The sequence below is a fragment of the Microtus pennsylvanicus genome, chromosome 4 (assembly GCF_037038515.1).
Source record: "Microtus pennsylvanicus isolate mMicPen1 chromosome 4, mMicPen1.hap1, whole genome shotgun sequence".
NCBI lineage: Eukaryota > Metazoa > Chordata > Mammalia > Rodentia > Cricetidae > Microtus > Microtus pennsylvanicus.
Genome location: NC_134582.1, coordinates 102,276,741 through 102,292,895, shown reverse-complemented (window position 1 = coordinate 102,292,895; position 16,155 = coordinate 102,276,741).

The following is a 16,155-nucleotide window of genomic DNA, read 5'->3' as shown; positions in this document are numbered from 1 at the left end:
TGAATCACATTTTCTTTATTCATTCTCCTATTCAGTGATATCTAGGTTGCTTTCAGTTACTGACTATTATGACTAAAGCTGCTAGGAACATAGTCAAGCAAGTATGTTTGTAGTAGGATGAGGCATCCTTCGGGTATAGACCCAGGAATGGTCTGTAGATAGGTCAATTTCCCATTTTCTGAGAACCCACCGTTTGTAAGTTCATTGTGCTGCACACGTTTGCACTCCCGCCAGCAACGGGAAGTGTTCCTCTTGCTCCACATCCTTGTCAGCATGAGCTGTCACTTGTCTGTTTTATCTTAGCCATTTTGACAAGTGTAAGATGAAATCTCAAAGCAGTTTGACTCGCATTTCCTTGATGACTAAGGATGTTGAACATTTCTTTACGTGCTTTCCTGGCCGTTGGAGATTCTTCTGTTGAGAATTCTCTGTTTATATCTTTACTTCGTTTTAATTGAATTATTTGGTTTGTTGATGTCTAGTTCCTTGAGTTCTTTATATATTTTGAGTATTTGCCTTCTCTCAGAGGCAGACTTGTTGAAAACCTTTTCCCATTTTGTAGGCTGAATTTTATGTGGGATAGTCAAATCACGTTAGGCATAATTATAATCTGGTTACTGTTTTCATTTCGAAATTAAGCATGATATAAGGTGATAGGGTTATGTGTTGAAATGACAAGTAATGGTCTTATGATGGCTGTTCTTGGTTCTTAGTTCACAAAAACAAAACACACCATATGTTCCTGCAAAATAGCCAATTTTATCAGTGTTTCCTAAATTGAGAAATGTACACTGTAAGTCTGATGGGGACGATGTCCACACCTACACAACACCAATTCTTTCCTTTTTCATGTCTCTGTCTCCACATCCATGTATAGCTTGTTCACTGACCCAACTATATTTCGGAAATTCTATGAATTTGTATTCACATAGCTAAGACATGCAACTGTACAGAAGAATTCAGCAAGTTATTTGTAGACAGAAATTGGTAATAAACGCGTGTTGCCCAACATAGAACCTGCTTGGAGCTCATCAGACACAAGGATCCTGGTGATATAGTACAGTTCTACAATGAGAATGACAACAGTTTCACAATCATTTTAGCCAGTCCAAGCAATAATAGCTGCTTATATCAAGGCATCTTAGTGGTACTATGGTTGTGCCTCAAAATAAAAATGACAAATGACATGTGGCTAGCTATAGCATTTATCACAGTTATTATGAAATCCTGACAGAAGAAGCTGTAGCAAGGAAAAGTATGTTGAGCATTATACTCGGAAAGGACACAGTTCATCACGTCAAAGAAAATGAAGTAGCTGGTCACACTGTTTCTACAGTCAAGAAAGAGAGACAAGTGAATGCTGTGGCCCTCATTCTTTTGTTTTTCATCCATTCTGGACATAGCACACGAAATGATGCTGTCCACATTAAACGTACGCATTCACACACAATCTAGCCTAACGTGAGAGTGTAAATTCATAGAGCCAACGTGGAAATCATTGTAAAATTTCCCTAAGAATGTAGGAAAGTTTCTATGGGTACCCCAACTCTATCACTCCAGGCCATATATCCAAAGGCTTCTATATCCGACTACAGAGATACCTCTTCATTCATAAGCACTGTAGCTTTATTTATTATAGTATCCATGAATGGAAATAGACTAATATATGAGAAAAAATGTGATACTTTTGGAAAATGCTGAGATTTAAAGGGAGGGAGGAAGATAGAAAACATGTTTTGAAAAGAAAAAGGAAAATAATAGATCAGAAAGAGTTAGATGACTGGGGAATAGGAGAGGGCTAATGGAACTTTGGAAAAATTATATAAAATTTTACTATTTTAGAAGCCTTATAAAATATATACATATTTTTATGTGAAACAGGTATGTATGGAGTTATGCTATAAACTGACATAATGCCTTCTACAGTGGTATGAAAGAAAATGCCCCCCAAAGGTAGTGGCACTATTAAGAGCTGCTGCTTTGTTGGAGTGAGTGTGGCCTTGCTGGAGGAAGTGTATCACTGTGGAGGCAGGGTTTGAAGTCTCAGATGCTCAAGCCATGCCCAGTGTCTCTTTTCACTTCCTGTGGCCTGCAAGATGTGGAACTCACACCTCTTCCTCCAGCACCATATCTGCTTGCGTGCCACCATGTCCGACCATGATGACAATGAACTAAGCCTCTGAAACTGTAATCCACCAAATGAAATGTTTTTCTTTATAAGAGTTGCTGTGGTCATGGCGTCTCTTCACAACAATATAAGCCCTAAAAACCCTTCCCCATATTCCATTGATAATCAAACAAAATGCCTAGTGCCAAATGTGAGTTACTACTCTTTGAGGTGCTTCTTAAACCACCTAATAATACAGACTGCTGCTGTTGCTCTTGGGTTTTGTGCTGACTAGTTTGTTTTGTTTTGCTTTTAAGTCAGTTTTACACAAGCTGAGTAGTCTGAGAAGAGGGGACCTCCAATTGAGAAAAGGTTTCCATAATACCAGTCTGCAGTCAAGCCTGTGGGGAATTTCTTAATTAGTGATTTATGTTGGAGGGCCCAGGCAATTTGGGGAGGTGCCACACCTGGTCTGATAGTCACTGCTTTTATAAGAAAGGATTAACAAACCACAAGGAGCAAGAAAGCAAGCAGTTCTTACTCTACCTTAGCTCTACCTCTAGATTCTAGATGTGTTTAAGCTCTTACTCTAACTGCTTTTGACGGGCTTATAATATATGGAAGTGTGTAAACCCTTTCTTATCCAAGTTGCTTTTGATCATATTTTTCATGACAGCAATAGAAACTCTAGATAATGCAGTGATCCTGCAAAAAAAAAAAAAATGGTAGTAACAGTTACTGAAGATACTATATGGTGAATTCATAGAACGTGTAGACTCCGATCCTGTGTTGACTTTCCAACACCTCTACTGTCTACCTTTCATGGTGCCCAACGTTGCTCTTGTATTCTACTGATGGAGAAAAGTAATCAATAGTCTTACACAAATGTGACCATGCAAACTACGATAAGAACTAGTCTGGCAATACATGACATCTGTTTCTATAGTAGCAAGAATGATATGAGAACAACTAACATATATATTCTTGGATATTAAGGCTTCCTCCCCAAGATGAAATTCATGCCTATTACTGTGAACTGGGCTAAGAACCTTCGGCTATATATCATAAAAGCCCTAAATGAAACCTACCACTATGATTCTACTAAGTGTACATATATTTAACTGCTCCATCATATCTTATATTTATACATATAGATCAATAAAATTCTCAATTCACATCTTTAAGGTTCATTTTGCAGTAGTGAAGATTATTACAAAGACTCACAAGTGGCCAAGATGAAGAGAATAAGAGGCTATGGCTTGCATCTGTAGTTCCTGTTCATTTACTCAGATTTTCTATTTCAAGAATTTCCTCAATTTGTTTTCTTTATTGTCTGTATTTCAATTTTTAAGTCTTGACTTGTTTCATTCACCTCTTTGATTTTTTTTCTTGGCATTCTTTAAGGGATTCATTGACTTCTTTCAATTTCTTGTTTATCTTTTTCTCAATTTCGTTAAGGGATTTTTTAATTTACTCTCTAAAAGCCTATATCATCTTCTTAAAGTTATTTTCAACGTCATTTTCTTCTACTTCATCTGCATTGGTATTTTTAGGTCTTGCTGTTGTAGAGCCACTGGGTTACAGAGCCCAACAGGTGGTGACTCGGCCTGCCAGCAGGACTCTTACCTGCTGACTGAGTGCTGGGGCTTAGAATTATGTCTTTAATTCATTTGTAAAAATAAATTTACGGGATACATATATTGATCAGTGTAAAAAGTATAAATATTGTGAACTAGTGTTGTACAAAGCCGGGAGATAAAATAAAATGAAGATCCCAGAGCCAGTGTTATACTGTTATATAGCATCAAGGGACCTCAGGAGCACAGCACCCAGTGTGAGCATGTTGCTGCCTCAAATGACAAGATTGAAACTAGGAAAAATACAAAAGTTTTGCAGGCTATTTTACCAAGCAAGTTTTATGATCATAGAAGGTCTAAGATATTCTACACATTAAATTCATACTTTAAAGAACTGAATATTCTAAGGATGACATGAATGATATTAGGGAGTCACATTGGTGTTTCCAGGCTGTGCCGTCTGTTTTATGATGTCATTCACTTGATCCTCAGTTTCAGTAAATTTGAAGTTATATGTTTATTTTCATCTGGAAATAAGATAAATAAGACTCAAATGTCTGAACTGTCCTTTCCCAGTGACCGTGATATACAAAATGCTACTAGATATTGAACTAACATTACAAACTCATAAGTGTAGTATTCCTGAAAATCAGAAAAATCCCTCAAGATATTAATGTATTTACTCTAGCTCAACCTACGATCCAAATGTTAGGAGCGTTCAGAAGCCCTGCAGGGAGTTACATGAAAGATACAGAAAGTCACTGTCATTTCAAAACCTGAATCTGTGTCAATACAATTAATTAGCCAAATTTGCACAGTAAAAGATGCGTATTACTCCCTGCCAGTGGAAATTCCATGTATACAAAGCAGACCAGTGTGAACAGACGTGCTTCCACTGCCAAGGTGACTAGTAACCTCAGAGAAGGTTGCGTGTTAGCTTTCCTGTGCAGAGACACCGCTGCTGGTGCTCACCTCCATCCTGCTCCTGCGGAAGAACGTGGCCTCAGTGCTCAAGTGTGACAGGAGAAATCCACAATGCAATTTTCTCAACTGGACTGTTTGGGCACACTGTCACTGTATCTAGAAAGACAGATTCTAAGGATACAAAATCCTTCATTGACTTTGTAAGTCCACACATTGACTTCTGGCTTCTTTTCTTAAAGGCTCTTCATGTGAATCATTGAGATGAGATGTACTGCAAAAGAGAAAGCCTCAGGATCCAAATCTCAAGGAATGTATCTTCATAGCCAAAAGAAAACAAGTCAGATTAAAAAATGTGAAACTCAAATGTTTGCTAAAATACATTTATTTTATTTTTACTATTTATAAAATACCCCTTTGTTTTACTCTTGCGGCATAAGGCCCTGACCAGCATGGCTGAGAGAGAAAGATATGATTCTCCTTCCTTTATTTAGGTAACATAATTCTATTGGCATTCTTCATTTGGGGCACTGCAGATACACAGTAAAGAATTATACTGCACTGTGATGAATTATACTGATTAAATAGAATGACAGACACTGAAACTAGGTCTGTATGTAAAAGGACATTAATAATTCAACAAGGATAGAAGGAATTTCACAAGTTCCCACCATAATGGAAGAACGATAGGCAATCAATAACTCCTGAAAGAAGAAAAGTCAGTCATCTCTGAGGAGGAGTCCCTGATACTTTTGCCAATCCCAAGCATCCAACCCTAAATAGATGTACATAAGAGCCACAGCAATCTGACTCAGAACATTCTACAAATATCTATATATGTATAACAATTATAATTATGAAATAAGAGGTTATGAATCTGACAGAAATTGGGGGGCATATCAGAGAGTATAGAAGTGGGAGGAGGGGTTATAAATGGCATAGAGTATTTGTGAATAAAATTCTCAAAATAAATAAAAATCACAAATAAAAATTATTATTATTCTTCAGATATCTCCAGAGAATATGAATCATCTTTAAAACATTTCCAATGTGACATAATAAAAATGAGATCTGGTGCATATAGACAAAAATGTCCTCTTGGTATGATAAAGCCCTTTTAAAGTCTATATGTTACATATCCTGGTAATTCAAAAAAACCAGAGGGATGAAGAATATACATGAACAAATGTGACTCAATTTATTTTTATAAGTTTCTGCCACTTATTATATATATATTACTATTTTCCTTGCTATATGGGCCATATTTCTAACACTCCGACAATCCTTTCAAACTCTGTAAAACCTTGACAATAGCATTTGTGCTGGTTAGTTTCTATTGCCAACTCAACCCAAAATAAAATTGTATGGGAAGAGGAAAGTAAACTGAGGAACTTGCTAGGTCAGATTGGCTTGTAAGCATGTCTCTGGGGGAATGTTTTTGATTGTTAATTGATGTGGGATGGTGCCTCCCATTGTGGGCAGCACTAGTACTACTCATTGACAGGTGGTCCTGGGAAGCAATAAGAAAGCAAGCTGAGAAGATTCCAGTAAGCAGATTGTCTCCGTAGTTCCTGCCTCTTGTCCCTGCTGGAGTCCTTACCCTGATTTCCTCCAATGATGAACTGTGACTTTAAAGCCTGAGTTGAAATAATCCATTTCCTCCTCTAGTTGCTTTTCCACAGAATGTTCCATCATAGCATCAGAAAGCAAACCAAAACAGTGGCAGCGGGGGGAAAGAGAGCACTGCGGAGACATGCCTGATGCTGTGGTTTACGGGAAGAATTATGGAAGTTTTGGATACATTCATCTAGAAATTCATTTAATGCTTGGAGCATGGAGTGTTGCTGTTCTGTGCGTGCTTGGAAGACGACGCTGGTAAAAGAGCAGATGGTGGAGAACTAGATTATGAAGTTTCATAGGGGAGCAAAGACTATCTCTCAGGGCTGTTCCTGCAGTATTTTAGATCGTCTGCAGAAGGGAAACATTGCATGTGTCGCTGAGTGTCTTGGCTAGGTTTCTATTGCTATGATAAAATCACAGATCCAAACCAAATGGGGTGGAAAGTTTATTTGACTCACACATTCACACCACTGTCCATCACTGAGGGAAGTCGGGGTATGAAATCAAACAGGAACCTGAAGTAGAATGAAGCGGAGGCCATGGAGGATTACTGTTGTCTGGCTTGCTTTTCGTGCCTTCCCCAGGATGCTCTCATACCACTGAGTGCCACCTGCTCTAGGATGGCACCACCTGCAGTGACTTTGGAACTCCCACGTCTATCATTAATCAAGGAAATGCCCCCATCGACATCCCTACATTTCAGGCCAATGAAAGCTCTTTTTTCCTCCCAAATGACTCTGCCTTTTGGCAAGTTGACAGCAAACCAGCCAGCACACTGGAATAATGTTTGCTGGTGAGTTGAGCCTGCATAATTGACCATTACTAGCAACAACAACAAACAGCTTCATCAGGACAACTCTCCTGAGATATATTTCTTCTGGGTCAGCAAACAGATGCTGTGGTCCAAGGTGGCAGAGGCAGGACATCAAGCTGGTAATGAAGCATGGCCCTGTGTAAGTGGCTCCCTCATGATACTTCCTCTGAAACCTGACGGGGTTATGGAGGGCACCCAAGACTATATATTTGTAATGGGTTGGTGGTCCTGCAGAATAACCCTGAGAGGCCACTCATGAAGGCGCAACCTTGGTTGAAGTCGAAACCCAAGGGTATCGAAGATGCCCTCCTTCCTCTCTTTCTTCAGCAAGACTCTTGAAGCTCAGTGCAGTGCTAGTCTATGGAGCTCTGCCTCTGATTTCACCCGTTACTGGACAGAATATGTCTGATGGCAATTAGGGTAGTCATCAATCTGCTTTGTGGGCCAATCATATTGCTTGGTCTCTTAGTAAAGGCTCTGACAGTGACAGCAGGACCTCTCCCTAGAGCTTAGCTGATTTTTGGGAACCTGTTCCCCATGCAGAATTTCCTGGCCCTGCCTGGATGTAAAGGAAGGAGTTCTATCCTGCCTTAACTTGATGTGCCATGCTTTGTGCAAGCCTATGAGAGGCCTGCCCTTTCTGAATGGAGATGGAGGAGGAGTGGATGGTGAGGGAGGTAGAAGGGAAAGGGTAGGGGCCAGGAGGAGAGGAGGAAGGGGAAACTGGCTGGTATGTAAAATAGAAATGAAAAAAATTAAATAAAAATAAAAGTAATAAAGTTTAAAAATAAATAAGCAAATAAAAGGAAACCCAAACTAAGCAGTTTGTATCCATTATAAATTTTAGCTTCAGTTACAAAAAAAATCTATTTCTACTTTCCACTATAAATTTACTAATTAAATACTTACTCACAATCTATGGTGGAGCAGCCTTCACTGTTCTCAATTCTAAATAGAGAGTTTAATTCCTAAAATTATTTTTCTCTTTCAAAGCATATCTGAAGGCAGGAATATATAAATTTATCCTGAATATTTATAAAGTATAATGATTAATTTTCATTAACATAAATGTGCAACAAGCTTTTTGTTACATAGATTTGGGGTAATTGAATAAAATTTTCTGTCTGCTAGTCTACAAATATCTATGTAAAAGACTTTCTACAGCCAATATACATCAACTGGGAGCTCAGAAGTATAGAGCCATAAAGATATTAGTAAACATAAATTCTTTTCCATTTAATTAAATCCTAATTTACTCTATACACCAAAAGCTCACTATTTCAGGGGTGTTGGCATCTTGAACTTTCTAGATTGTACTTTATGCAGAAACCTTCATCCATATCTCAGTAAAAAGTAATTGTTCCTTGCAGTCAGCTGTTTAACCTTTATCTTCCTGGGCAGAAAGTTCTGTGCCCAACTACCTCAACAGATGATCTTAGTCTAGTCATCCCTTGATTATTGTCCATCACCAAGCACGATTTTTATTGGACCTAAAGTTTAGGGTCCAGAGCTGATTTGCTCTGAAATGAGATGGATAATAGTGTAACATCAGAATTCATAATAGATAAAGGCTGAGGACATGTAATGTTCGATTAGTAAAATAAATAAAACCAGGTTGTTCATTGTCCATGTGTCAAATCCATCTCTAAAATCAAGGAACATCTTGCTGGTGGTCCATCTGTCAACTCTCATAAGAGCATACTTTGTCTGGTATGTTATGAAGGAAGCCTTGTTTTGTGTTCCTGGGTTTCATGAATGAATGTGTGTGTGTTTATGTGTATTGTTCCTTTCCACAAATCCTTTCATAACCTCCAACATTTAAGAGAAATAGCTATCAAAGCTCCTACACACATGTGGTACTTGATTGGCTCTCCTGGTGAGATCCTGGACAAATATGAAATGAAGGAAAAGCAGACTACCCTCCCTCGTCAGGAGTGCAATTCCTGCAGTAGCCAGACAACAATGACAGGAGCCCTTTTGTTTACTATAATTTGTTACATGGCCTTCACAAAGGTTTCTGTAGGGTTTACACTCATCTGAAGATCGTGAGGTGCCAAAATCTCCATGCCTGCTCCTACAAACCTAGCAGAAGATATTTATCAGAGATGCCCTTGGATGGTGCTTTATGGCTATAAGACTTCCTTTATATTTTTCCCTTTGAAGGCATGTTTGGTACAATGTATTTCTTTTTGAAAGATAGAAAACTGAATGTTTTGAAATACCAAAATCTAATAAATGAATTGACAAAAATGTGTTTTGCTGATCTCCCTATACTGATGGAGGAAGGTCATTGGTTAAGTAATAAAGAAACTGCTTGGTCTCATAGGTTAAAACATAGGTGGGAGGAGTAAACAGAACAGAATGCTGGGAGGAAGAGGAAGTGAGCTCAGAGACGCCATCCTCCCCTCTCCCGGGCAGATGTGATAGCTCTGCTCTCTGAGGCACATGCGATGAAGCTCCGACCCAGGATGGACGCAGCCTAGAATCTTTCCAGTAAGCGTACCTAGCATGCTACACAGATTATTAGAAATGGGCTAAATTAATACGTGAGAATTAGCCTAGAAGAGGCTAGATAGAAATGGGCCAAGCAGTGTTTAAAAGAATACAATTTGTGTGTTGTTATTTCGGGGCATAAGCTAGCAGGTGGCCAGGAGCCGGGCTGTGGAAAGAGGCCCACAGCTCCTACTACACTATACTATTGGTATATTCCAGGGACATACTTCCATTAACATGCATTAGGCATGCAACATTTTGCAACTTACTGAAAAATCAGAATCAGAAAATTTCAATGTGTCAAGTTCTTGTATCAAAAATAACAACAACTTAATCAGTGTCTCCAGGTTTTCAAAAACATAGAATATGTGGTATCTATTAAGAAAACTAGTCATTCTTGATCAACCCTTTCTTACAGGGTTCTGACAGACAACATAATTGCTATACAGTTAGCTCTCCACTAAGAACACTGCAGTTTTCAAAACCTCTGAAATGTGTTTATAACACATATGAAATAGCTCTGAATTTCTCTACATGTTCCTTCACTCACCAGAATTATTTTTCTTAGCATTGTATTAGACTTATTCCATGTGTTCAGTTTGTTAGAATAAAGAATAAATAAAGAATAGTCTTGGTGTCACACAAAGAACAAATGGACAAAACAAATGTAGCTCATCAAGGCAATTTATTTTTTTATTTTCATTTTTTTCAAAAGGAAAACAAACTATCTTCTTTCATTATACAAACCAATCCAAGTTACCACTCCTTCCTTCCATTCCCTCCACTTACCCCTACCCCACTTCCATCCACAATTCATTTTTGCAAAAAAAAAAAAAAAAAAAAAAAGTCTAGAACACAATCCAAATATCAGGCTAGCAAGCACATTTAGCAAAAACGACTTATTCTGTCTCTTATTCTGGCTCGAGATGGTGGCAGTGCTATTTCCGGGTGATGGAAGCTCAACTTCACAATCTGAGCTGATTGGCCAATTGACAAGAAGAGATGAGAAGTCAGGAGACCTAATCTTGCCAAGCTAACTGCCTACGAAAAAAAAAATCTTACAAATGTATGAAGTTTTCTAGAACAACTACAACTTCTTCTCAACACTTACATAGTTTAGCACTATCCTTAGTTCTCTGTATTTCACACTTAAACCATTTAGCACTATTCCCTCATTTCCTGCAGCGCAGACTCCCATCATTTGTACTATCCCCTAATTCTCTGTATCTCCCACTCACGTCATTTCACATTCTTCCCTTATTCCCTGCATCTCATGTTTACGTCACTTGTACTATCCTCTAATTCTCTGGTTGTTGAGATACAAGTCTAGGAAGACAGAGATGAGCAAGTCTTTGACGTTTCTTCCCCTTCTTATTCACGAGTTTCTATTCCTTTGATTTTCTGATACTTGAATATAGAATTGGGAAACATACGAAAATTATGACATTGTTGACATGATAGTGAAGATTTATTGCTGATTAGAAGAAAATTAATCCCCTGAGCATAGCAGTTTCCTCTCTCATAGAACATAATCATTACTTAAGACCCACACAGTTGAGATGGCTCAGAGTTCAGTGTCTGGCAGTAAAAGAGCTGTGTCATACCTGGTGGCCTTTTAGCAGTCTCTGAAGCTTTTCCCCTCACTGAGAAAGATTTGGGTTCAAACAAGGGTTTCTACCAAGATGCAGTTAAGAATGCCCCCATTTACAAATACTCTCTGGACCAGCACTGAATCACTTCTGTTTCCCTGCTGGGTTCTCTATAAAAATCTAATTTTTTTCAGTTCATGAGATACAAGGTTGTTTGAAATTCAGATGACGTCACAGGCATTCACTTAAGGAATGACATGTCATTTCCCCTTCCTTTTGACCCTATAAATAATCTTCTCTTGCCAATGACCAAGGAATATGCCAAGAAGACCTTTTCTTCATTAAGTCAGGAGAAAAATGGTATTTTGGGGTAGGTCAGTTTGTCTTCTGGCTCTAAGAAACACAAGATTTTAACTTCTTTCACACTTTAATCTTTAATGGAGTTCTGCTTACCAGACAATCTTACAGCTCATATTACTAGGGAAAGTGAGTACTCCTTCTGGGGTTCTCATCTTGTTAGCAAAAGAATTATTGAGCAGACTCAGAAGAAAGCTTGAGAACAAGTTTCTTAAAGTTTGAAGGAAAAGCAACAGAGCAAGCCGTGAATCTTGACAGGTGCGTGAAGGAAGGTTAGAGAGACGTGAAAGAGAAGAACTCGTGTCCTATGAACTAGGGTCCAAGAATCCTAGCAGGTTCAGCACTGGAATTTGGCAAGCAGTTATATGGAAGTGTGTTTGGGAAGCTTTGGAGAGGCTGAGAGTAACTTCATCAATTTGACAACAGCATTAGCAAAATAAGAAGTTTTACCTCATCTTATATTATACTTATTATAATTTTACTTCATTTTTTACATTTATAGATTTCTACAACATAGCAGAAACATTAACAATAACAACTTACACAGGTTGGAGGTAAGTTTAGAAAGAAAATAAGGAGTAAGTTAAAATAAAAAAGGTTTTAAAATATTTCTGATAGGTAATATGATGATTTAAATATTTCAAACAATTGCATGTTTTTTAAATCCCTTTGGAGGTCAAAAGGAGTTTAATAAAAAAGACAATCAATTAAAATTGGATTGTGTGGAAGTTTTCATCTAAAATCATTTTTGTTACAGCCCTAGAATCTGTTACTCTCTGCAGAATATAGTAAAACCTAAAACCTTCCAGCAAATTCTTCCTCTATGAAATTGTTATGCTTTGATTTTTCTTTCCTTTACAACACCAGCAGGATATATATTTTCAATTTTATATAGGAAAACTCAATTGTTTTCTACTTCAGGATATACTATAATATTTCTTAGGTACTTCTAAATATTCTCTTACCTAGTAAGAAAATCTTTTTAAACTCATAATTAAAATTGTCTTAAATTTTAAAGATCCCAAATCTGAATTTAAAAAGCCTTAAGTTTAAATCTTTAAAGGTTAAAGATCACTGTTAATTGAATAGGTTTTGTTTTTTCTTCGGTTTTATGCCTGCCCTTGGTCTGATAAAAGATCAGACTCTCTCAATGAAAATAGGTAAAAATGGCTCATGAGGATCTATCTTCTATCAAAGACATGGTTTTATACAGCATAAACACAAATTATATACAGTATTCCAAACTTCTAATTCATAATTAGCAACGAACGGACATCTTGACATTTGTAAATATGACTGTGTCGTGTACATCTTTTGCTGTCAGGTATCTAAAGACCTGTGCTCTAAGTGTGCTACAGATGTGTACAATGCTTCTCCTTAACTACTCAGTCACAGAGCACAACCCCAAGCATAGCATAGGGCCCTGGAAACTCAAGCAAAATACCATTGAATCATATCTGAAACTTAACTTTGTCAAATAGCTCCTTATATATTTTCTTTCTAGAGACTCTCATTAGAGTTAAATACCAATAAGGCTAATGATTGTGTCAGCAAATGGCTTGAGAATTTTTAAGATTAGTCATGTTAGTGAAGTCCCTTAGAATCTACAACATCAACCTATTACAGAACAACACTATCAGATACATAATTGGAAGATAGATAAATAGATAGATGGATAGATAGATAGATAGATAGATAGATAGATAGATAGATAGATAGATAGATAGATAGATAAGGGATATTTACATCCTCCTAAGTCTTCACATGCTGTCTACCTAGGCTACCCTTAAATTTTTTTAAAAAATTATCTTAAAAGATAATACTTTTTCTGCTGTCCCAAAGCATCTGCCATAAAGGAAACACAACCTAAAGTAAATGGTAAACAAAAACAAATAGCTCTCAATGTTCTAACATTGACGTGAGGTTATTCTTATATCTTTCCAGAAAATAAAGAATGTCCCAGATGGCTCCTCATCTGATGTGTTCAACCAGGACATCCAGAGACCACCGGATCAATGAAACATCTGCAGGCAGATGACAAATCCATTGAAAGGAATTGTCCTAAGAGTGAGAGTAAACTGATAACTTGGGGGAGGAATCAGCACTTTAACTCATCAAGTTGAGACTTGGGGGAAACAAGGACTAACCCAAAAATGATAGTTGCATTTAAGGACTGTATTGCATGCTAATTCTTGTCAATGAGAATCCAAATGCCTTTGTGAGGAAAGATAAAAGAAACACCAGGATAGGAGACAGTGTTACACTGTTTTGCTATGCTAAGGATTGTTTATAAACCTTTATGTGGAATAGGCTGCATTACACCCATTTTGCTCGCAGGAAAAATACTAGCAGAAATTAACCAAGAGAATTGAAAATGGCTTTCCCCTTTCCTCTGTCCTCTCTTAGCTGTCTAATAATTCACTTATGCTTTTCAGTATTAATTAGACTAGCTATAGAGGCAACACATTTAACCTTGGCCTCTGTTATGGCCATGATTTTTCTTATAAAAAATTTAGAAGGGAGAAGATGTTCAGAGCACAAAGGTCCTTGAACCCACAGATCACCAGGGTAAGCAGGAATGTTAAACACATGGGGCCTCTTCTCAGTTCAAGGGATAAAACACCTGTTTGACTACCCAGAAGGCCAGGAATGAATTTTGTTAATGACCTGATGACCTTTTGCTATCTGTGAAAGTAGGCCTCACCCACCTTTTGCTATAAAAGTAGACCTTGCCAATGTTCCCCAGAATGATTATTCCAGACTCTTCCCTCCGTAGACTGTTACTCATCCTCAAAGGAGATGTCACACAGATTTTATAGCCTGCTGACCTAGCTCTATGCTATCAGAGATCACATTAGAGTCTAGGCCTTTTAGCTATGGAACCCACTCTCACGGTCACATGCACAGTCACATATACTTTGTAAAGGAGCTATGAGTGACACCTTAAGCTTTATAGTGTGTCTGGAATTGAAATGGCTCTTCCTGGAAATCTTTTCCCAAATTGTACTGTGTTTTTAAACAAGCTGACAATGAACTGTCATTAAACTCCCCAAAGTCTAGTCAAGGTTAATGAAGTCAATCTGAACCGGGCTTTTAGTCTCATCTCTTCGTGTATTACTGCCTGCATGGACAGCTGCAGGGTCCCTTTCAATCCATGTCACCCAAAACGTAGAGACCTAGAGATACAGTATGAAAGCCAGCCAGCCTTGCTTGGTTATCTCTTGCAGTGCATTGGCCAATAATAATACAAGTATAACACAGCTATATCATCTCAATAGATAGTAAAACTTTCAAAAAGTATTGGGATAGAAACATAAAATGGCTCTAGGTTTCTCTGGTTCCCATCTCCAGCTACATTCTTGTGACTTCTTATCTCCTAAGTATCGCCTTAGACACTTTCCCAGTATTCTGTTTCACACTTAACTTAACAAGGTTCTCTGGATTCTTTTGACTTCATCTCACGGTGACATTATTTAGTGATTTCTCTTATTCTTCTGGTGACTGAAGTTACATAATAAGAGAGACAGAAATAAGTCATTCCTACAATGCTTCTTCTTTTTTATTCTGAAATCTCATTCCTTTGACCATATAGGAATTAGAGAGATAGTTAGGAGCAATTCTAAAGTTCTAACACCACTGATTTATGGCATGAGATTTATTGTATACTGGTGCTGAAAATAAATTACTTCAGAGACAAGGGCCTGTCATGGGCACTCTAGTGATTTTAATGGTTATATCTCAAGGTATCAAGTCTTCATCAGGAGAAATTCTATGGTTGCATTTCCCACAACAACTCTAGTCCTCTACCATCTGTTCCCTCCTTCACAGTCTGCTCTAATAACTATTAAAGAAAAGTGATTTGAAGTATGATTTCTTCCAACGATACAGTGGAATCGCACGCATTACACTCTCCTGGCTCACTGATGACCCCTCCTGAGTTTCACATCTCTTTTATCTTGTGTTTGCCTAGATCCACAGTGGATCATAAAGTCAAAATAGTTGGCATAAATTGACCTGAGGAAGGACTCGCCACTTTAGCTTTCTTTGGACCCCAACAGTAATGTCCTCCATCATCAATTCATAGACTAAGCAAAGTAGAGATTTTGTTAACTTGGGAGACACATGATTTGCTGAGGGTAGTGTTGTTTGTCACTACTCCAAAGCAGCTTAAAATATGGGTTCATAAAAGGATTGCCACTCTGCCATTAAGAACAGATCACAGCCATTGCTGTGGTTTCTAGACAATGGGAGAGAGCCCAGTCAGCATCCTCCCAGGCTTATTGTTGATGACGCCATTCTTTTGATACCTTTTTAAAATTCTTTTGGAAGCAAGCTTGAGAGTTCCTAACCTCTTCTGTAAGCCTGAAAAGACGCACTATTTTTGTAAATGCAAAATGGTGATAATCTGATAGAAGAAGGGGGAATTTAAGTGTTTCTCTTTACAATAGCGGCTCACTCACTAGCTAGGACAGCAGTCTAGGATCCTATTTAGATTGAGAGGTTTGGGTGAGTCTGAGAGACAGACTGAATTAGTAGGATGCTAATAGATAGATTTTTTTAAGTAATAAACAGAAAAAAATATGGCAATTGTTCTGGCATCAACACAGAGTTCCTTGGAAAATACAAAGAGAGCAAGCAGGTGGTGCATTGCTCATAGGCCTCAGTGAGGCTATAAAG